We start from the raw sequence: 24261 nt of genomic DNA, 5'->3' as shown, positions 1-24261 counted from the left end.
GTGCCACTAAATATTCAACATTGGCCATAGAGAGGCATCTGCCGTGTTTTCTCTATTGGTGCCAGCCTCACACAGTCCTTGATTGTTCTCTGTTCTTGCGCAAGGATGCAAAAAAGGGCTTTGCACAGAGCTGGGCTTTGCTATCCTTAAATGTAATGAAAGAAGGTCCAAGATAGTCAGGAGGGAATGAATTAGGGCTTTGCTATCTTTTTCGCAATTTACTCTTCCATGTAGCTGGATGCAAGGATTAGCGTATCTGGCATATGAGCTTGGAATCAATGATAAAGGACGCTATTGAGAACAAAATGTGTCACATCTCCAGTGTCAGATACTGCTGCTTGGTAACTGTTGGCATTTTTTATAATGTCTGCTGACCAAAAATGATACTGAACTTCCTAGCTAGAGCACTGGTGCAAGTTTATGCTTTGTAAGCTTAATATATGGAGATATACCTATCTCATAGAACTGGAAGGGATGTTGAAAGGTCATTGAGTCTAGTCTCCTGCCTTCACTAGCAGGACAAAGTATCAGCCCTGACAGGTTCCCCCCCAATGGCTCCCTCAAGGACTGAATTCACAACTTTGGGTGTAGGCCAATGCTCAAACCACTGAGCTATCTCTCCCCCCTGCTTCACACAGCTTTCCTTGGCCATCTCAGTTATTGCTTTCAAGCACCCTGTTACTCCAGTATTGGGCTTCTGTGGAGCAGTAACCTCCAATGCTTTTAGATGATGTGATGGTTTTGTCTAGGGGGTACTTTGGTAAGACTGTCAAGTTAATTTGTACTGGTGACATAATGTGGACCTAGATTTCCAGTGGTGAAGAGTGCACCAAACCATAGTATCACCCAAATCTCCATCACATCATCCTTCTTGGTTGTTACAGGAACACTGGGAGAACTTCAAGTTCTGATCTAGGTTCTAATTCAGAACAAAAGGAGTGTGGTGGTTAAAATTGGAATTTAATGAAAGAAGGTACAAAGTGTTGTCAGAGCTGTACCGGTATGGTGCTCTGCTTTCTCCTTGTTGATATCACTTGGCTGCGTGCGTGAGTTTCCTCTGTGTGCTGCCCCAGCTTTGCAGATAGCTGACACAGCAGACCCGACGAGAATCCCCAATAACCACAGAGTCCAGTAAGATGCAAAGCCACGTCGGCTAGGTTTATTGCGACCTCGGACACCCGTGCAGGGTCCCCGTAGATTACTTAGTCTACCGGGCATACTGCGAGAGAGTGCCTCTTGGCAAGGACCCGGCTTAGTGGCGGGACTTTCCACTCCCCCTACGGCCGGACAAAGGCACCTCCCCAGGGATGCATTCTTATACACAGATACAAACAAGTTACACATCACACCTGACGTATTAAGGTACAACCTCTCTACGTAGCAAGTTACAACCCTTCTACGTATTAAGGCACCGCCTTCTACCTTGTACATGTTAGTTCGAACAAAACAACTTTATCCATCATATTACCCTTTTGTCCCTGTCATTGGGATGGGCCAGCCTGTTCCTTGTTATCTGTGTGGAATGTGCAAGTATGTGAATGTTACGTACCTAAAAGGTACTGATCTTCTTGCAGCATCAGCCCTTTCCTTGCCAGCTCCTGTGAGCAGGGCCTGCCTCTGGCTCACAGCTTAACTTTGCTTTATGTTAGCAAAGTCTTGACCATTACTTTAGTTCAGGCCTCAGGCCTCATACCAGGCCTCTGATACCAAGGTTTATATCTTAGGGCCTCCTCTTACTACACAAAGTAGTTGGGAGAGAATGAATTATGCAACAGACCACACTATACTTGGCTTCTGCCATAATGAGTATAGGTAACTAAATATCCCAGCTCATTTTGGAGCTGAAAAAATATGGGTTGTGTTTTTTGCAGCTGAACTTTGAGGCCTACCATAAATTCTATGGAAAGAGATGGAGACATGCTAACCTTCCCAAAATATTTCCAGTATCTTTCTACTGAATGCTACCACTCCTTGTGGTTAGTTTGCCCCACAGGATGTTACGACATCTCATAATTCTTTGTTGATTTAGAGAAATGTAAGCAGGAGACCATCTGTACTTAAAAGTCTATGAAAAGGTAAAAGTTAAACAATTAAAATAAATACCTCCATATATAACACATGCTGAAATATATCCTGGAATGAATTTGTTACATATGATTAACCATCATCACTTCCCTCTCACTCCCATTTTCTCCAGCTCATGTGGTCTACACTATACCGCTGGATTGTTAATAGTATAATAATGTACAGTACAGTGACATAGAATTGAGGGGAAGGATGGTCCAGTGGTTAGTGTAGCAGCCTGGGCTGTGGGAGAACCAGATTTGATTTCCACTTTCCTCCAAACATTCTGGATGATGCTAGGCAAGTCATTTAGCCTCTCTGTGCCTCAATTTCCCATCTATGGAAAGGGGATAATAGCACTGCTGGCCCCCAGAGGAGAATGCTGAGATGCTCACATACTACAGTGATGGGGCCATATCAAGTGCCTTAGACAGACAGTTTAGTTGTGATGTATGACATAATATTCATACTTACTCAAGGAGCTTTCATTTGCTGATGACTATGCACTAGTTGCACACTTAATTGATACATTCACTTTATAACTGATCACTTCACTCGTACAGTCATTTTGAGTTTCACAATCAGCCTAAAGAAAATGAAAGTACTGTACCGACCTGTGTTGGGAATGCATGTGTCTATCTGGTTTTTAAGGTCAAAGCTCTCCTCTCAAGTCCATGGAGAAGTTTTGCTACTTGGGCATATGGTGTCATATCACACCACAACTGATGACAAGATTACCCATCGCGTAGCCACGGCTAGCTCTGCATTTGGAATGCTGTCACAGCAGCTATGGAATGGTAGGGGCACCCAACTAAGCACTGAACTAAATGTCTCTAGGGCAGTCACGCTTTAACATTTTGATATGGTTGTGAGACATGGACAACATATCCCCATCACTTTAGGAAACTTGATCAGTTCCATATGTGCTCTCTTTGGTCTGTTTGCAGGGTCAAACGGTGGGATAAGATTCCCCAATATCAAAATCTTTAATCATTGTCGGATGTCTGGGTTTGAAAGCATGCTCATAAACACTCAGCTGCATTGGTCTGGTCCTCTTGTTCATCTGGCTGACCTGAGACTACCCAAGGCCATTTTTGAACCTTGGTCAGCTAACGCAAGGCACCCGTTCCATGGAGACCAGTACAAACGACATCAAGACACACTGAAGTCAAACTTGAAAACACGTCAGGTTGGCCCCAACAACTGGTAAGCAACAGCCCAGGACTGAGCAAGTTGGCAGCAGATTTGTCATGTCACCATTAACTGCTATGAAGGAAGGTACATTAACGCCTTCTAAGAAAAACATGAACAGCGCAAAGAAAGAATACAGCAACCTTCCATTATAATGGACAACCTTGTCTGTCCCACATGTAACCATGTTTGTGGCTCTGGCATTGGTCTGACCTCACATATCACGTCCATCTATAATATTTGCTGAGACCTCGTAGATTGACATGAGACTCCCAACATCATTCTGATGACACACCAAGAGCTATAAGTACTGCAGCCATGAATAAGAGGGGTGAGTATTGCAGAAGCTAGATATGTTCGTTAGAAATCTTTTTCACAATTAACCAAGCTCTGAACCTCATCCTAAATTAAAATGAATTAGACATTTGTAAGAAATAAGGTCCTGGTCCAAAGTACACTGAACTCAGTGAATGGCCCTAAGAAATTTAAAAGTGATCAGAAGTGCAGGCTTGATTCAAAGCCTATTGGAGTCATTGGAAAGATTCCCATTGACTTCACCAGGCTTTGGATCATGCTCCATCTGATCTTTTTGGATGGTCCAGTAAAAAGACCAGTGAATGTCCCTTTGGTCAGAATTCCAGTTCTTTGAGACCTTCCATGTTGTGCCTCCACCACCAGAAGCAGTAATGGGAGTGCTAGTGTAGACAGGACTCCAGGCAGACTATATCATTTTAAATCAACTTCATGATATTGGGAGAGCTCCTGAAATATTTGGCTTCAACATTTTGTACCAGATCCTCAGGTGGGTGGATATGCTGATTCAACCATCTGAGGATCTAGTCCTTTTTCTTATAAGGACATGATATGATCCAGAACATTAGACAAAATATGCAAAGCTAACAAAAAAACAAAAAACCAGAACAAAGCAAAGCCTAAACAATCTTCACACTGATTCTCTGTCAAGTGACGCTTCTGATCATTTGAGTTTGATTATCACTATGGAAACATTATTATGCAAACATTGAAGCAACTTTTGCACTTTGTTGGTGCATTCTGCTGTCAGAATGAAGTGTGTGCCATAACAGGAAAGAGTCTGAACTTTAGATTCATAATATCATTTAAAATGTTGTTTTAAATGAAAACCCCTTCATTTCCCAACAGTGGGAGTTATAAATGGACATTATTAAAGGGTTTATGAAATCAATATTGTTATTACTTCAGTATGGAGTGTTAGAAGTACTTACCGTTTCAAATGCCAGTACATTAATATCAACCATCCTGTGAGTTTACATACACATCACATTAATAATAAATTGATTGATTGCTCTTTTATGTAGAAACTAATATATTAAAACAAAAACACCAAGTGACAAAACTTTCTTGACAGAGAATGAAATATATTGGACTGGTTTTTCTTATATGTATTTATTAAAAAAAAGTCAAATTCTTCCCAGACTGTGATTCTTTTAGAAATAAAGATTTGAGGCCTAATTCTGATTTATACTAAGGCCCATTTACACCATTCTGGTAGTGTAAAAGGGTCTTAGCGTAAATTTGAATCAGACCTATTAAAACTAAAGATTACATTCAAGCCTGAAACTTCTTTGAATAGAAAAAAGTAACCTTAGGGATGAATTTACCTAATACGAAGACTGTCAAGACTCCAATACTAAAATTCGGAAAGGTCTTTAGCATAATCCTTTAATCTGTTTACCTTTAGGTGCAGCAGAAAATGCTTATTTACAAGAGTAAACATCTACTTCCATTTCAAATAGGAGTTTAATCTGTTTATTGAATGGCTTGGAGGCAAATAATTCAAACTACTTTAGAGATTAGGGTTATCTTTTTTCTTCAAGGGTGATAATACACAACCTTTAAAGGAAGCTGTACTCATTAAATATTATCTTAAAAATACTTAATGACATGGATATTTAATCCAGAATTGTATTTGCAGAAATCCATGCTAGCAAATCTTGATGCGGGATTCGGGCCTATTTTTGTATATTTCAGTGTTTTCAATATAGGAAATACAGCACAATGCCTACAGTTTGGGTATATTTCCCACTCTGCACATGTATATATAATTCCTGCTGTTAAATTAAATTTTGTTGGTGGATCTAAAGGGAAAATAGACCCTTAGCCAATTACATGATTATTTTTTCTCCTTTGTACAAGACGTAAGTATATTCTGCTGCTAACATTAGTGAGACTTTGAAATTGTTTTGCATCCAAATGTTTGGTTTTCTTTTAAGTCTTTCTTTAAATGTATTTTTTATTAAGACCATCCTTCCCAGCAGACAGCCCTCCACTAGCCATGGGCATTGGTTCCATTTAACACCTCTGCATGATGACAGAGCAGACTGACTCATTTACTGGATATCTGCTGTAGGCCGACATTTATTCTGTAGACCAGTAAATAACTATATTTAGAAACAAACACGAATGCCGACAAATTGCATCTATTCACTAGGTGCTCAAAAGTGTGCTAAAATTATTACATAGTTGTAACTCTCAAGCAAGACAGAGAATTCTCAAAGAATACATTTTGGTGTTATATAAAACTTTCCTATCTAATGGGTTTCAAATGTGCATTACACAACAATTAGCTGGCTCACAAAGAGATTTGGGCAATAGTGGGTGTTTTCAGGCTTGATCATGCTAGATACTAAGCACTTTGGTTCTGATCCACCAAAGCACTTGAGCACATGCTTAAGATTTGACTTCAGTGGGTCCATTCTCCAATTTAAAGTTTTTAGCACGTCACCAAATTGAACCATTATTGAATAAAGCTCAAGGCCCAGACTGACCCCTACTCTTTTTGATCAATGCCAAAGTGAACTTTAATTTCCACTCAGACATTAGAACAAAAGTCTATAAAGATAAAATGCTATTCAACATCTGAGAGTTTATTGATGAGGAACTAATAATGTAACCATCTGATGGCACGTTGGTAGTGCTGGTTGGGAATTTTTCAACAAAAACATTTTCCCTTCAAAATACAAAAATGCAGATTCATCTCATAGGCTTTAAGGCCAGAAGGAACCATCATGATCATCTCGTCCAGGGGCTTTCAAACTTCATTGCACTGTGACCTCCTTCTGACAACAAAAATTACTACACGACCCCAGGAAGATGGACTGAAGCTTGAGCCCACCCAAGCTCCACCACCCCGGGTGCGGGGTCAAAGCCAAAGCACCAGGCAGGGACCCTGTAACCCAGGGCTGAAGTCCTCAGGTTTTGGCTTCAGACCCGGGCAGTGGGGCTCAGGCTTCGGCTTTTTCCCCGGGCCCCAGAATGTCTAAGCCAGTCCTGGTGACCTCATTAAAAGGGGGTCCCCACCCACTTTGGGGTCCCAACCCACAGTTTGAGAACCGTTGATCTAATCTAACCTCTGCACATGTCAGGCCACGGACCCTTACCCACCCACTCCTGTGAGAGAGCCATAATCTCTGCCTGAGTTACTGAAGTCCTCAAATCATGGTTTAAACACTTCAAGTTGTAGGGAATTCTCCATTTACTCTAGTTTAAAACTGCAAGTGACTCATGTTGCAGAGGAAGGCGAACCCCCCCCCCAAGGGTCTCTGCCCAGTTGACCCAGGGGAAAATTCCTTCCCGACCCCGAATATGGTGATCAGTTGGACCCTGAGCATTTCAGCAAGACACATGGGGAAGAATTCTCTGTAATAACTCAGAGTCCTCCACATCTAGAGTCCCATCACTGGCCGTTGGGGAGATTTGCTACTAGCAGTCGCAGATCAGCTCCATGCCATTGTAAGCAGTCTCATCCTACCATCCCCTCCATAAACTTATCAAGCTCAGTCTTGAAGCCAGTTTGGTTTTTTGCCCCCATTGGTCCCCCTGGGAGGCTGTCCCACAACTTCACTCCTCTAATGGTTAGAAACTTTCATTTAATTTCAAGCCTAAACTTGTTGGCCAGTTTGTATCCATTTGTTCTTGTGTCCACTCTGGTGCTTAAGTTAAATAACTCCTCTCCTTCCCTGGTGTTTATCCCTCTGATGTATTTATAGAGAGCGATCAGATCTCCCCTCAGCCTTCGTTTGGTTACAGTAAACAAGCCAAGCTCTTTCAGTCTCCTCTCGTAAGGTAGGTTCTCTGTTCCTCGGATCATTCTAGTAGCTCTTCTCTGCACCTGTTCCAGTTTGAATGAATCTTTCTTAAACACGGGAGACCAGAACTGCACACAGTATTCCAGATGAGGTCTCACCAGTGCCTTGTATCGTGGTAATAACACTTCCCGGTCTCTACTGGAAATGCCTTGCCCGATGCATCCTAGGATTGTATTAGTCTTTTCCACAGCTGCATCACACTGGCAGCTCAGTCATCCTGTGATCTACCAATACACCCCGGGTCTTTCTCCTCCTCTGCCACTGGTACACCCCCAGTTTAGGGACTAACAAGAAGATGTTTTGCTCTAAGTGCCTAACCTTGCATTCCACTATTACAGATCATCCCATTTCAATTACTCCAATTTTTAAGTTCATCCAGATCTTCTTGTATGATATTCTGGTCTTCCTCCATATTGGCAATACCTCCCAACTTTGTGTCATCTGCTAATGTTATTAGTGCACTCCCACTTTTTGTACCAACATTAATAAAAATGTTAAATAAGATTGGTCCCAAGACCGATCCCTGAGGAACTGCACTAGTTACCTCTGTTCAGCCTGACCGTCCACCTCTCATTATGACTTGTCATAAAATAAATTTGTTAGTCTTTAAGGTGCCACAAGTACTCCTGTTCTTTCTCCTATAAGCAGTTCCTTGTCCACCCTTCAATTCTCATATTAACCCCCATCTTCTCCAATTGAACTAATAGTTTCCCATATGGAAATGTATCAAATGCCTTACTGAAATCCAGGTAGATTTAATCTATTGCATTTCCTTTCCTTTGTCTAAAAAGAATCAGTTATTTTCTCAAAGAAAGATCAGGTTGGTCTGGCACAATCTATCTTTTGTAAAACCATGTTGTATTTTTTCCCAACTACCATTTACCTCTATGTCCTCATTGAAACCAGTGCAGCCAGCCCCAAGTGTTCGAAAATTTTGGGAGTCAGCCAGGCCTCCCAAAAATCAGGAGATTGGCTTACAAATCAGGAGATTTGAAAATAATAATAATAAAAGTTGGGCTCTTTTTATTTGTCTCCTGGGTTTTGAATCTTTGGAGTTCACATTTTCAAGTTCTTCTCTGCAACCACAATGGCTAAAAATTGACTTTATTTTTTAAAACGAGAGCCGAGTTTCTCACATAATGACCTGACTCCAGGAGCCAGGACCAAGGATTGAGGGTATCACAATAAAATCGCAAGAGTTGGCAACACACCATTATGCCAAACTTCTTAAACTTGGGCACTCCAACTGCCCAAACTTCCAGTATGAAGTCATACGCCTGCTTGATTGGTGGGTGCAGGACCTGGAGAAAGTCACTTTGCTACCTCTGAAGTATGCACTAAAGTCCTTATGTAATGACCGTCATCATGGGTCATCACCTGGGGTGAGAATCTGGGACCATTAGTGCTAAAAGCATGAGCCATTACTATCTGACTTAAAGGAGCAACTCAGATAGCTATAGTAGACTCTTACTCTCGAAGGACCAACCGCTAGTAGAAAGAGATATGTGAGCTGGATCCTGGCCTCATTTTGTCTGAGTCTGTGTATATATTATCAACGTATGTATGACTTGCTATGGGTAACCCTTCCATCTCAGCAATCTAAAATTGCCAGAGCAGCATGGCACAATATTTTTTAGCAAGAAATTCTGAATGCACGAAATAGCAAAATGACCAAAAAATGACTTCTCCTGGTCACTTGCAATCTCAAAAGCTGATCTGTGAAATATTGGGTTCAATTTTTTGGCCCACAAAAAAAAAATCTAAGAATTCAAAAGTAACATGAAATGAATTTGTGAAATTTTGGAGGCAAAATTTTGTAAAAAAAATATATATATTACAGTTTCAATTAGCTCTACATATAACAATATGAAATATCAGTTGAAATGCAACACTTATTTTAAAACATCTTGAAATTCCCTTTGCCTGAAATGAGAATTAACTTGTCTCAAAGATGAGCAGTACATTAAGGTGCTAGCCAGAGGAAGGTTAATTACCTTGTAACCAGGGTTTAATTTATTGATCGGTTAATGAGGCAATGTCCTCTGTCACTTATTTACAGCATGATATTGAAATGTTTACCTGGATCTCACCCTTATTGAACCACTCTGCGGTGTCACTGTATTATTTAGTAAGTCATATAGTTCCACACTCAGATTTTCTCCTTGCAGAGAGTGAAATGATCTAACTTACATTTTTTAAATGCAGACACTAAAAGTCAAATTGACATCAGTAATACATTTCTTACAATCCAGCTATGAGGCCATTACTTACTCTCTTATCTGTACTTCAAATCAGAACAGAGCAACAATAGGCAGCTAAAATGTACAACTATGGAATAGTCACATGCAAGCAAGTAAAAACATGAGCCAAAGCCAAGTTTAATTTTGTTTTTGGATTCACAGAAGAGCAATCACAGAGTGTGTGGTATTGTGGAAACCTTCCAAATGTTTAAGATGGAATTTAGATATTTTTAAAGATATGATCCTGCCCTCTAACATGATTGATATTACTCAACACTTCTCTCGTAAGCAAAGGGCTTCATAAACAGATCATACTGGCAACGAAACAGGTACACCGAATGTTTAAAAGCCCTATAGGATTGTGGGATAATATCTGAAAGCATGTCGTCTCCTCCTAACAGCTTTAAAACAAGATTAATTTAGTCTAAAGGAAACTCAGCTGCAGCTTGAACCAACTGTAAACATTTTGAATGGTAAATTAATAGTAAGTTAATGATCAGCTATATTAAATTCAGGGGGCTAATTCTGAAGCTGCCCTGAGGATGGATTTCCTAGGGGCATGAAGGAGACTTCTACAAGCAGAACGACTGTAGACTCAGACTCTTAGCAGTATTTCTTTTATCTACTGATACCTGGAGTTCTAGCACAAATACCCGTTTTTTTTGGTAGGTTAATAAATACTGAAGGCCAAGTCCCGGGCTCTCTTCTTTAGCAGCGGCTTTGTAATGGGTGTAATTCAATGGTAGAGGACAAAGGAGAAAGACAGGAATTTTGCTAGGTAGTGAAACAGTGCACAGGTAGGGAATAGATAGTGGAATACTGCAAGTCAGACCGGCCTAACGTGGTCAGAAGCATCTCTGATTGCCCTTAGTTCTTCCATCTGTGCTTAGAATACATTCCAGGATCCCTTTCTCTAGCTCCAAAAATAGGCGTTAAGGTGTCCCTCTGAGCTGCAGCTGCCCTAATATATGAGGAGGAGTAGGCAGGAGAGCTGAATGATACACAAAAGTCCCAATTCAAAATCCCAGGGCTGTGCACGCAGCCAATATCTACGTATTCCCAGATGCTGGTTGTGCAGTTCTGGCCTGATTTTCAGCCCTGCTGGGTGCACAACAAGCAAGTCTTTGAAAATAGACGTGCACATGTGTGCAAGAGTCTTTGAAAATTGGGCCCATAAGGTGCATGAACAGTATGTCACGGCACTGAAAATTGCCACAGCCGTAGTGGATCACCATTGTGCCAGGAGGACACCAAAGGCTAACGATAGCCAACAAATCCATAACCAGAGGGGAACCCACACAAAGGAACGCTAACCCAGAGAAATCAGCCAAAAAGAAAGGGATTCTGCAGCGTGTCACGAAGTCATGCCAAGAGGATACAATTCCAAAGCTTCCAAGAAACGAAAGGTTCTGCTCCTCCCTACCACCACCCCCAAGAGCTTTTCCCTAGGAACTGGCAGCTCTGTGGAACTTATTCTTGTGGTTAGCCCATAAGGGACATTAGACTGCTGGCATTCAAGGCACAGCTCAAAGCCAGTATTTTTTATCAAGCATTGGCTCAACCTTCTACCAAGTTGGAAGTGGCTGTTGATATGCTTTTCTGCTTTCTGTTATTTCACCACTAGATGTCTCTGTGTGCTTGTAGAGAGTTCCAGGCAGGGCGTGCTCCCTCCCCTGGTACTAGAAAGGAGACAAAACTGGAACTCAAGCTGTGTGGATGCCAATTTGTTTGTCCGCAGTGGTTTTCTTTAATAGTTGCCTCCTGTTTAAGACAGGCTACTATTCCATGTATCAGTGAAAATGGATATATAATAAAACAAAATACGAGAGGAATTTCACTCCTGTTCCGCAACGTTAAGGCTGCGAGAGCTGTTCATTCTCCATGCCCTTTGAATCCATGGCCACTCAGCTGTAGCCAAGAAATGTGGCTTCCAAGTGCACTCTGGGAAGACCCTCTTAGGTCAGGAATTAAGGCAGAATTTCAAATTTCCATATCTGAAAAGGGTTTATTTAGATAGTGGCTTGTGCTTTAGGTGCCTGGGCTTTCCCAAAACTCAACAAAGGCCATTCATGGACCAACGTTAGCAACAGAATTAATCAGTCGTGACAGGCCAAATGCAGCCTTAGGGCACGCAAGGGTGGCACCACTGCAGTCAATGGAGTTCCACCCAGGCTGCATTTAGCCAATGAATCTGAAGCAGGTCATTTTAAATATATAAATCAGCTGTTCAGCGGCAGGGCAGGGCGTGTTCAGGGAGGGGTGGAGTGAGGCTGGGAAGAGCCAGAGGGAGGATGGGGAAGGGGAAGGGGCAGAGTCGGGGTGGGGCTTTGGGGGGGGAGCACCCAGCAGGAAAAAAGAAAGTCAGTGCCTATGGTGCAGGGCACCCTAAGGGACAGGCAGAAAATAGGGGAATCCTTTGTCCACATCCATGCGCTGTTGCTGTAGGATTTCTACTGACACCACCAATAAGGTGCTAACTGTGGGGAGAATTTATTATGGTCACCTATCCAGTTCCACTTGAACACCCACGTTTCTTTTCACTATCTTGTCAACCCATGTTCTGCAAGCTCTGTCCTAGCAGCAGCATTAATTGTTGTGGTGATTATTATTTTGCTGCACATTAACAGCATGCTTTGTGGTGTACACATAATATGTCTATCAGGCTTGTTCCATGTCCAAAGGAGCTTACGATCTGACTCAGACACATCTGTAGAGTTAAACCATGATACTACACTGGGAGGTAATGCAAGCTCACCAGCCAACCCTAGGAGATACTGACCACCTGCTGCAAACTCGCCAGCCACCCCTAGGAGATACTGACCACCTGCTGCAAACTCACCAGCCACCCCTAGGAGATACTGACCACCTCCTGTGAGCTGCTGAGCCTCTGCAGTTCCCACTGGCTCTGAGGGAACACGGCAGCCTCCCACAGGATTGGGTGCTCAGAAGATGAAAAGGATCTATCAGAGTGGAAAGACTTGGCAGAAGGGTGCAGTCATTTTCTAAAGACTCTCCAGCTTCTCCTCCTCCCTCGGGCCCTGGTATGCATGGTTCAGGAGGAATAATTACAAAGGCAACCCATTATGTCCGGGAATTAAATCACATATCCTGAAAAAGCTGCAACCACTACAAAAATCAGAAGTCCACCTGCTTTGCCACAGTGGTCACCATGAGCACATCACCCACATCAGGAGTTCCCCCTTCCGAACTGATTCACCACAGTCTAGTTCAAGGCCTTTGTTTTGAAATTCAAAGGCCTCCATGATACCGGTCTGAGCTCCAGGAACCATCATACGTCTCATTCCATGACTGGGACCTTCCACAACAGTCGCATTTCACTGGAGCGATGAAACTAATCACCAGTGGATGGAGGTTCACAAACAAACCGCTGGACCTGGACTATGGAACTTGCTTCCTAATGTGATAAGAATAAGCACAGGCTGAGCCTTGTTCAGAACTACACAGCCCACTTCAGCAAAACACGTGTTTAATTTGAGGTCAGTGGGACTTAAACACACAGCAAAAGTTAAGCGTACGCTTGGCTGAAGAGAGCAGGGCCTCAGTGCAAAACTCACTTCTCTGATATAGCTTTCTCCTAGACAAAACACCACCCCCTCTTGAAAAGCACTCCTCAAGTTACACGCTACCTGCTAGGAAAGATAAAGTGAGAGATACTGTTATTTAGACTGCACGTTAGGACAGAGTCAATACAAATATGGAATCTTAGCAATAAGGGGTAAAAAGGGCACCAAGCCCAACAACGCTTCCCTTTTAAAGTTTGTCTTACTGCCACCTTCCTGTTTTCTCAATCACACGCCCAATTGTCTCCTTCTTCAGAAATGAGTCTGGGTGTCTCTTGTACTCGGTTTTATTCTTTGGTCGCCTTCTGCAGTGCACTCATTCCACATGGCTATCACCCTTTGTGTAGAGTAGCCACCCCTGCATGCCCTTATTGACTCTGTGCTTTCTAATTCTGGGACAATTTCCTAACACTAAGAATGTGGAACAGTCCTCCAAGGGCAGTGGCAGGATCCCAGTCACTGGTATAATTCAAATTTAGGCCAGGCAAAGCCAATTGGAATGTTCTCTCTGAAAGAATCTGGTGCTGGTGGAGCTGGTAGATTGGCTGATCTAATAATGCAGATATTTTCCATCTCTACACTCCATGGGCCTGCTCCTGCTCACGCGAGTGGCAAAATTCTCATTGGATCAGGATTGGGTGCCAGGAGTCTGTAATCACTGATTTGTCTTCTGCACACAACAGCAAAACCGTCTGTTTCTTTTTCTAGTACAATGGCCATATGACGTTAAATTACATGGGGTTACTTACATCTGTTTTAACAATTACCGGGGGGGGGGTATTATGGTTATTCTCAGTAATGCCTGACACATGCTTATTTCATGCTTCATACCAATATCCTTCAGCAAAGGGCAAACAAAGAATGAAACCAATACAGTTTTAATGGCTCAAGTACCATCTTACGAAAAGTCAACATTTTCAGATCAACCTATTTACTGAAACAGACTTTCATCCAGGGCAAAGTAACCTATCAGGACCCAGCAGTTTTCAAATTCATGTCTAACAATCTCCTATTTTCTCCCTCTCAAAGAGGTAATTTTCCAATCAGGTTTATAATAGCAAACCAATTTACATTTACCAAAGCTATATAATTATAAGAATTAACTCAAACCAATGCATTTTTTCAATCCTTTGCCTGTTAACGCAAACCACTCAGAGCTGCAACTAGATATTCTTTTGGAGACCAATGCAAATGTATTCCAAACAATGCATTCTTATTCAAATTCTTATGCATTTTAAATCAAAAAAGTTTGTACTATCTGCAACCAATATGTTGTAACTGAGCCTGTTATCTGTTGTTGAAGTCAGTCCCCTTTCACAAACCAGCCCATTTATATGGAACCAATATGGTACATATATTGAAGGCAGGGCCTAATGACTTTATTATAGTTATACAAGCAAATTATTTTCAGTGTCTAGATTGCTGATATTTACCCAAACCAAAATATTTTGATTGGAAACAGGACAAATACCATATACGGGCTAGACTGTGTCCTGGCTGTACACAGCTGTACGGGGCTGTAAGTGGAAGTAAAGTTTCTCCAAAGTCCTTGCAGCCACCAGCACGTGGAGGAGTAAAGGGACTGCATCCACCATGCTGGGTAGCCATCTGTCTTGGGTGACTTGGGCACAACAAATCCTGCATCTTAGCAGGGGGTTAGACTAGATGACCCCTGTGGTCCCTACTAACCCGAGGGTTCTTTGATTCTATATTCCACCACTAGGACCAGCTCAACAGAGGGGGCAGAAAGTATGTGAAGGCCTGAGTTTCCTGCCATGTATCATCCATCAGAGGGGAGCATGGATTTTCTGCCAACAGATGGCCATTTTCTCAACCTTGTTTGCTATTTGCTGTTATTCCAACTCTGCAAATAATTCTGGAGCTGAGGGTTCTTTGCCATCGGGTCAGGGGAAGAATTCGATAGTCAAATTCAGGGTATTCATTTTCATTGGTCAGTTAGGTCACATGGTTCTGTTTTTCCTCCCTGATTGGATGAGCACCATTCCTTGAGTTAGAATTCCATTGAGAGGTCACTGTTTCCTTTCTAAACATTCTCTGATATTCACTTAAAATTAGATGCTTCTGCAAAAATTCCTTCCCCTAAACTGGTCCACTAGCATCTTCACAGAAAGTGAACACAAGAGGGACACAAATCCACTTTTTTATTCAAGTGAATATATGTAGAAAGAATGTTGAGGAATTTGTCCAGTTCTAACAAACAACTAGATCACCTAGGTTAACCTGTCTACACATATTATAGGCCATGGTTGTGACAGAGATAAAGAAAGGCTTCTTTGTCCTCACCATACCATCTGCAAAATCTTCACTGGTAGAACTCTTCCAGGTGGTAAAACACCTGCTTAATTCTAGCTGTGCATCCAGTGACAGCCTCTCACCATGAAGCCTGTTCACATTAATTTTGCAGATCAGATTGTTGGGCGTCAGACTGAACTGTCCTCCACCAGGAGCTGCCCTCTTTCTGTTTTGTACTTTTGAGGTCACTGTTTTTACCACAGCATGTCAGAGATGTGCGGCCGGAGACTCTTTCCAAGCCCGGATCAACTTGTATTAAATCCAGAACCCTTGTAATAAATTAAACGTGGACTGTATAAGTAGGGGCATTGCCAGCAGATTGAGTGACGTGATCATTCCCCTCTATTCGACATTGGTGAGGCCTCATCTGGGGTACTGTGTCCAGGTTTGGGCCCCACCCTACAAGAAGGATGTGGAAAATCTGGAAAGAGTCCAGCGGAGGGCAACAAAAATGATTAGGGGGCTGGAACACATGACTTATGAGGAGAGGCTGAGGGAACTGAGATTGTTTAGTCTGCAGAAGAGAAGAATGAGGGGGGATTTGATAGTTGCTTTCAACTACCTGAAGGGGGGTTCCAAAGAGGATGGATCTAGACTGTTCTCAGTGGTGCCAGGTGACAGAACAAGGAGTAATTGTCTCAAGTTGCAGTGGGGGAGGTCTAGGTTGGATATTAGGAAACACTATTTCACTAGGAGGGTGGTGAAGCACTGGAATGGGTTACCGAGGGAGGTGGTGGAATCTCCTTCCTTATGGGTTTTTAAGGTCAGGCTTGACAAAGCCCTGGCTGGGATGATTTAGTTGGGGATTGATCCTGCTTTGAGCAGGGGATTGGACTAGATACCTCCTGGGGTCCCTTCCAACCCTGATAGTCTATGATCTATGATTTGTCTTCAAACCTGAGCATCCAGGGAATTTTCTAACCTCATTCAGTCCTGGTCGTGTTACTGCATGGTGCTAGAGTGAAATATTAGATACAACGGTCTGAGGACCTCATGAAATGGCTGGCACAGCAGCAGCAGGCCCAGCTAGTAACCTTGCAGCAGCAGCTCCAGGAGCTACTGCTTTCGAGGCACAGCACCTGGCCCATCTCACTCATGGCTCCTATGGTGAGTCCCGGCATCACTTTGTCTAAATTAAGGCTGGATGACAAGTCCTATCTAGTTGCATTTGAATGAGCAGCTTTGTTAGGCCAGGGAGACATGGGCTACTTGTGTCTCACCATTTTTGAATTACAAGGCCCAAGATGCATAAAAGAGTGCCGGCTGTAGGCAGATGTACTACATCCACTAGAGACAGCTGGGAATTTCTCCAGTAAAAGTAGTGGTAGTAAGTTTTTATTATTTGTATTGCAGCACAGGTCATAGGCACTAGCATCCAGAGTCCAACTAGAGCTGGGCAAAAATTTTCAACAGAAACTTTTTCAGCCAAAAAATGCAGATTTGGGTCACCCAAAATATTTTGCAAATTTGCGTCCATTTTGCCAGGTTTTTTAAACCAAAAACAAACAGAAAAAGTCCCAAATGCTTCACTCTCACATTTTCTGCATGAAACTTTTCTACTTTCTGCTGAAATGCTCTTCACATGCTCATTCAATTTGAAATATTTTTCCTTTTGAATCAACTGAATTTTTATTATTAAGAACTGCCAGCGAATTGGGGGCAGGGGGGAGGGGGAGGCATTATCCACACAGCTCCACCTCCAAATAAGATCAGGGCTTCATTGTGTTAGGTGCTGTACGTACTCATTGTAAGACAGAGCTCCTGCCCCAAAGAGCTCTGCCTCTACATAAATGAAACAGACAAAGGGTGGAAGAAAGGAAGTATTGTTATCTCCAATTCACAGGATAAGGTATTAATTCATAAAATCTTTATTCACTTTAGAGCTAATGAAAAAATTACGGCTATATTATCTCCCTGAGTAGTAAATTAGTCTCTCTAATTCCAGCACAGATGGATTGAATTGTTTCTGGCTATAAAACAAGCATGACATTGATGATCAAATCCAGCATTCCAGCTGGTCCATTTGCACCCCTTAGTTCATTAAGGCTCCTATCAGTTCTCACTGCATAGACAGCGCAGCATGCTGATCCTTATCACTGAAGTGAAACACCATGTTGTCAAAATCTGCTGCTTGGCTGCTCATATGGCAGCCATCTTGATGACAAAAGCAAGAGCCATGCACAAATAATATACATAACTGGTAAGATGGTTTCCATACCTTCTCCACTTGGCCAAAAAATGGGCAAACCACAGTCACTCGTGACGGTGATTCCAATTTCTTACTCTGCTGAGTAAGATCCCCATGATCCCCATATAAAGCATGCGTGTAGCAGTGATAGACATGTAATAAATTGCTGGACCATGTGCTAAATGATTTGTAATGCTGCTTGCTCATCTGCACGCTGCCCCACTAATCTATCTTTGCGGAGAACACTTGTAACACTCAAACTTAATCATAGACTCTTGCTACTGGAAGGAACCTAGAGAGGCCATCCAGCCCAGTGCCCTGCACTCATGGCAGGACTAAGTATTATCTAGACCAGAGCTCCCCAGACTGTGGGGTTAACGTTGGAGGGGGTGTGGCTGGGGTCTGGGCCAGTCCCTACAGGGGTTGGGGAGGGAGCGCCACCCAGCTTCACTTCTGGCCCCAGCCCTGGCCTCCGGCCCTGTGTCTGGAGCCCCAGTCACCAGCCCTGGCCCTCGGCTGAGGCTCTGCTCCCATCCCGCCCTCAGCTGTGTCCCCAGCCTCAGCCCTCTTACCCCTATGCAAGTACCCCCCACCCTGGCTCCATGGGGGGGAGGCAGACAGGGGTAAGGGGAGGGCGCGAAGTAAAAAGTTTGGAGACCACTGATCTAGACCATTCCTGACAAGTTTCAAGTAGAACCATCACTTGAAAACAAACAACAGCCCATCAGAGGATGTTTTCCCCCCTCTCTGAATTGTGTGATTCTCTTACGGAAAAGTTCTCTAGAACAGAAGAGAAAATTACAAGCTTTCGATAGTTTATTTATATCATTCTATAGAACTGGATAAAGAACTGTGGCTTAAAAAAAATCTAAACAAAGGCTATCATTCTGCATTAAATTGCATTGGTTCTTAGTATAATTTCCATAGGACCCCACTGGTTTCATTCTTGTTAAATTCTCTAGAGATGAAATCCTAAGCCCACGGAAGTCAACAGCAAAGCTCCCACAAGGGAGTTCCATGCCACTCCCTCCTCCCTGAATTACACTGACCGAAGGTCCAGAATAGGCAGTATTTAGTCCTGGAACAATGAAAAATTTAAGGTTTGATTACAGCCGGCCGAAGCTCAGAATTTCCATTTTTTTAAATGGGAAATTTTGTCAAAATCAATACAATTTTGCAAAAAGTGTCAGTTTAGTGGAAACCACTTTTTCTGACAGTTTGGAAGAAAATGTTCCTACCAGCTTCAGGTTTGACGTTTCACAAATGATCAGGGCCAGAAATGGTGGATTTATATCACTAGTAAAAAAAAGGGTTGATTTTTTTTTGTTTGCAATATTTGCAAAACCAGAGACAGAATTGTCTCTCGTAGACTAAATATTCAATTTTTGACAAGGTTTTTTTTAAAAAAAACCTCTGATGAGGTTTCTTAACTAACTCTTGGACCCTTTTATGATTTATACCATGAGAAAACCTCAGGTGTATATGTTTTATGTTATTACAGATGTGTAAATTGATATTAATTGTATACATTTATCCCAGAAGTATAAGAACTGATTTTTCTCCTTGGCTATATAACTAGACATATAATAATTTCTCTGGAAGGTAGAACTAGCACATCTAGTTAAAAAAAAAGGATGAAAAATCCTTAGGCAGCTCTGCCTTTCATTTTAAATGAATATAAATGTTCAGATATGTCATAAATTTAAGCTGCAAGTAAATTACTGCCAAAGATTTGGGCACATCTTATGCTAGAATCCTGCAGCAAAATAGAAAACATTTGTTGAATCAGTCTGCTGAAAGAAGCAAGGAAATGATGTAATGTTTATGAAATATGCCGTTTTGATAAAATCCAATTAGCACTCTAGGTTGCTCTGAATAATGTTTGCAGAAGGTCTGCTGGAATTATTTACTAGAAAAAATTCTAATATCCCTCCTCACCAATCAGTAACATAGCAGTTGTTACAGTGGGTGGGGGGGATTACTTTTCTTAATGGTACACAAGCCATGAAGCTACCTTGATTATACAATTCATTGCCTAAAATTATCCACAGAACCCCCATTGGCTAATGATGCTAAAAGGTGGTGATATTATTATCAGTGTCTTGATCTATGAAGAGGAAAATCTTCAAAGCCCATATGTGTTCACTTCTAAATAAAAGAATCAGTTTAAAGCATATGTTTGTCCAGTTCTGTTTTCTAATGTACTAGGTAACGTTTTATTAGAAACAAAACCTAGCTAGATAGGCATTGCCCTAGAGTCACTGGGACCAGCAGAGGTGTGTCAGGACACGTGCTGGGGAGATTCCAGACCATAGGGCAGCTAAGGGAAGCTGCTATAACTTAGACAAACCCCTTGGGCTGGACTAGTTATTCCAGGGTGCTCTCTAGCCCCCAGACCAGCCTAGGACCTGGAGGGCACGTAGGTAGCTCAAAGCCACCTTAGCCGCCCCTTCTTCTGGCCTGTGAGTTCTGTGCTGCACCTTGTAGAGACATTGCACAGAACCTCACCCGTGGGGTTTTTCATAAAGCCCCAACTCCTGGAGTAAGGTGACTATGTAAGAATATCAACTCATTAAAAAGCAAGAAAGTTTCTAGCCCTCCTGGCTGCAGAGAAAAGCTTGAAAACACGACCCCCTAAAGGCACAAAACCCAAATAAAAGGAACCCAGTGGTCAAAGGTTACATCTCAAGGTCACCTTGGGGTGAAGGTGGGTGCCTCACTTACCCGCTACGTCATTCTTTAGGCAACAGCAAACCCCGTGGCCCGGTTGTGGGGTAGCAGGTACAGCCCTCCCTCCAGCTGAGCCTCTTAGCAAATCCACCCCCTTCCGGGGGGGGGGGGTCGAAAGCAGTCCAGACGAAAGGGAAATGCTTCCACAGCCCTCAAGAGGCTAGACCCTCATCCTCCTGCCAGGGAGAGGGAAGCAAGGCTGGAGACCGGCCTCTAGTCAGACTAGCCTCTTTCTCAGAGGGCTTGAGCAGACAGCATCCTCAATCCACACATCAGCAAGTGCCCCAGGCATGCCTCCCCACACCCCGAGGGGCTAATGCGGGCGCAGCACTGCTCAGGTTCCATGCAGAGAGGCAGAGGGGAGGCCGGGCCAAACCTAAGTGGTGCTGCGACTCCATGCGCCGGGTCGCAACGCCACTTGGTTTGGGGGAGACCCAACTGCCCTTTTCTCTGCACCCACCAGGAGCCCAGAGTGCGGGAATTGTTCATGTCAACCTGGACAGGAGGTCAACATGGGACAATTCCATGAAACCCAGGAGTGTTGGGAGGTCTGCACAGGGCACAAGCTCTGCTTGCTTCCTATGTGCTTGGAGTTCCTCTCTTTTCAGGACAGGCCCCCAGGCCTCAGTCACCTTCCAGGTGTAGCAGGTCAAGACTGATTACAACCATCGGAGTTCTTTAACCTCAGCTGGCCTGGTGTGCACGTGTGTGTGTGTGTGGGGGGGGTCACTTGCTCCATCACACCAACTTTTAAATCTCATGATTTTCAAGCCAAATTTCGGGATTTGGGGGGACCCGAGTCCTGCCCTTTGAACATTTGGGATAGGCCATCCTGGAGTCCCCTCCGCTTTCATGCAGTGCATTGAAGATGGCGTGGCAGTCTTAACCTGTAAACTCATGAGATCTACTGACCTCAGTAATACCATTTCAAACACTGTATTCATTGCTGGATAGGTTTCAAGTAGGGATGTGGGGATACATTGAAATTCAGTGTAAAAAAACCTCAAGGCTATCATGCTTTATTTAAAAATGGACCTGTATCTTTCACTGTCTAAGTCTACTGCTAGGTAAAAATGGGCAACATTTTCACTCCAAAACAGTCCTACATTTTTGTAACTAAACAAAGATATGTACTTTTGGCCAAATACCAGTTTGTAATTTTAAAAAAAAGCAGCAAAATCTTGAATTTGTCTGCGCTCCATTGGACAGTGTCCATTTCATGAAAATCTTAGGAAAAAAACGTTTCCAATTTGCAAAATGGCCCAGAACAAAGTTATGTGAAATTTCACTCCTCCAAAAAAGTGATTGGCCCTTTCTCACAACTCTAGATTCACTGACAATAATAAATTCATTGATAATATAAAAAAATGAAGGTGCAGACCCAGCTCTATACCATCATTATCCTGTCATTGTTACCTGTCTGTTTGCGGTATCCACCTCTTGTCTCATTTTATACATAGTGCAAACTCTTTTGGGGTAAGGACTATTTCTCTGTTAGGTATTTATATAGCACCTGGTACCATAGTGCTCTGCTGCATGAACAGGGTCCCTCTACCATCTCTATCACTTCCACCACACGAGGCCCCTCTGAGGAGATTCCAGTGACCATGCTAAATAATAAAAAATCCTCAGCAACTTAAAGAATCATCTCTACTGTTGTAGGAGGCCCCTGGTTTACAGAGACTGAAAAAAGGACCTCTGGCTATAAAAGCACGAACCTCTACTACCTGAGACAAAGACCCAGGTTAATTATCTCAGAGACAGTAGCAGACTAATAGATGGATGGGCTGGCCGCTAGAGGACAACAATTAGCCATGCTTCGTTAGCATGGAGTTGCACACTTCTCCCACTAGGAAAGGTCTCCCCAAGAGGGTCCACAGCAGTTCAAAATCCCATATGGGTCACTCCTTGTAAGGACATCCCTGGTCAGGATCATCACCTGCAGGGATTGCATCCTGAACATCTGAGTCTAAAGGTTCCAGATTCCATCACTTCAGAGGATGACCCCTGCCAGGGCAGTCAGTGCATTCTAAAGAAAAAACAAGGCACCTTTCTCTTTGAAAATGTAATTTACAAAACATTTCAGACTCTCAGTATCATCATCTGGAATGAGGGACTTAAGTTTTGATTATTTCCTTATGATATTTATTCAGTTTTTGTACTTTAAACTATTATTGTTTTCTCTTCTCCTTCTCCCAACCCCCACCCCCAGCCCCATTCTCTTCTTTCAACCCAGTATTTGTGTTCTTTTGTCAAGCTTGGTTTAAAAAAAAACAACTAGAGGAACAAGAAATTGATGAAATATTTCCAACGTGGCCTATTTTAATGTGACATAAAAATGAAGCCGCTTCATCAGGAAAAGATAATTCATCTTTAAGGAATAATACTTGATGTTCCAGATGGTAATGGCCAAAATGAAAGTGAGCCAGTAATCAAATTCTTGCATCCCATCCAGTCAGCCCAAATCCCTGCTAGTTACCATAGATTATTATTGATTACACACTAGTTTGTCTGTAGTGCCATTCACTGTAACAAAAATTCCTACATAAACCAACTTTAAAGTAACCAGGATATTCAATAATATCAAGGGACCAGCCCAGCTTAATGCTCATTATCTACGGCTTTACAAGCCATTCAAAACTCCAGAAAGCAGCCTGCAGATGCTGGCTACGTGCCAGATTGACATTTGCAGCAACTGGGTCTACCTGCTGCAAATACACTCATTCTTCTCCATCCCAGAAGAGACTTAGCTGTGAGGCCTGATCCAAAACCCACTGAAATCGATAGGAGGTTTCCGCTGGGCTTTGCGTCAAGCTTGAATGAGTGATCTGCCGCTTGGCCTCCACAGCTCCAGTTTCTCATCCCTCCCCACTAAGCTGCATTGCCTGGGAGTTACTACAGCTGTAGGTCTAAAATAACCCCCTGAATAGGTCTTGCTTATGATCCAGGAAGAACTAAAGCTGAACTAAAGCTGGCCACATTAAAAAAAAGGGGGGTAGGATTTGTCAATTTTTAATACAACTGATCAAAAAATTCAAATGTTGATTAAAAATAAACTAGTCATGATGTGTTGCAAGTCCCTGTGTCCAGTCTGTGAAAGAGATGAGTTTGTTCAGCTTGGCGCAGCTCCTTAGCCCATGCTGTAGTAGCGCATCCTTTTTAACCCAGGAGATTCCCAGTTCAATCCCCGATGTGTCAGCCAAGACGGCACACACTCCAACATGCCCATCATCAAGAAATACTGTGGAAGCGTCCCATCACTGCCATGTTCTGGGCAGGGTTCTGCAGGCCCACATGCAGCTGGACTGATTAATTCCCTCTCATCATTAGAGAAGCCCGTCAAATCGCCCTCTCCTGCCAGCTTATAAACTTTTGGAAGAGTTAATCTTCGGGCTGCTCATTCACTTTCTTCCTCTCCCTGCTTGTCCTCCAAGAGAGAGCTCATCCCCGTATCTTTAGGCCACAGTCACTTTACAGTTCTGCCCCAGCTGACTAGCATTCACTCAGCCATGGCGGATCCTACACCTGTTTATAGCCTCGTGGATGGCTGAGCACGGCTGGTGTAGAGGGTGCTCTTCCCTTTGCAGATGGGATGCTCCAGATGCTCGATGGAGCTCAAGGAGTTTTGGGTCCAGGCGTTAATGGGAACTTCAAAGGGCACCGGAGGGGGACTCAGGAAGCCTGGGTTAAATTCCCAGCTCTACCACTGACTTGCTTGGGCAAGGCACTATACAGCTCTGTGTGTTTGTTAAACCCTGGTCTGTTTATACAGCAGGATCCTCAGGGTAGGGACTGTGTCTTATGTATTTGCACTGTACAGTGCCTAT

This window comes from Mauremys mutica, chromosome 3 (genome assembly GCF_020497125.1).
Source record: "Mauremys mutica isolate MM-2020 ecotype Southern chromosome 3, ASM2049712v1, whole genome shotgun sequence".
In the NCBI taxonomy this organism is placed as follows: Eukaryota; Metazoa; Chordata; order Testudines; family Geoemydidae; genus Mauremys; species Mauremys mutica.
This window is presented reverse-complemented; position numbering follows the sequence as displayed.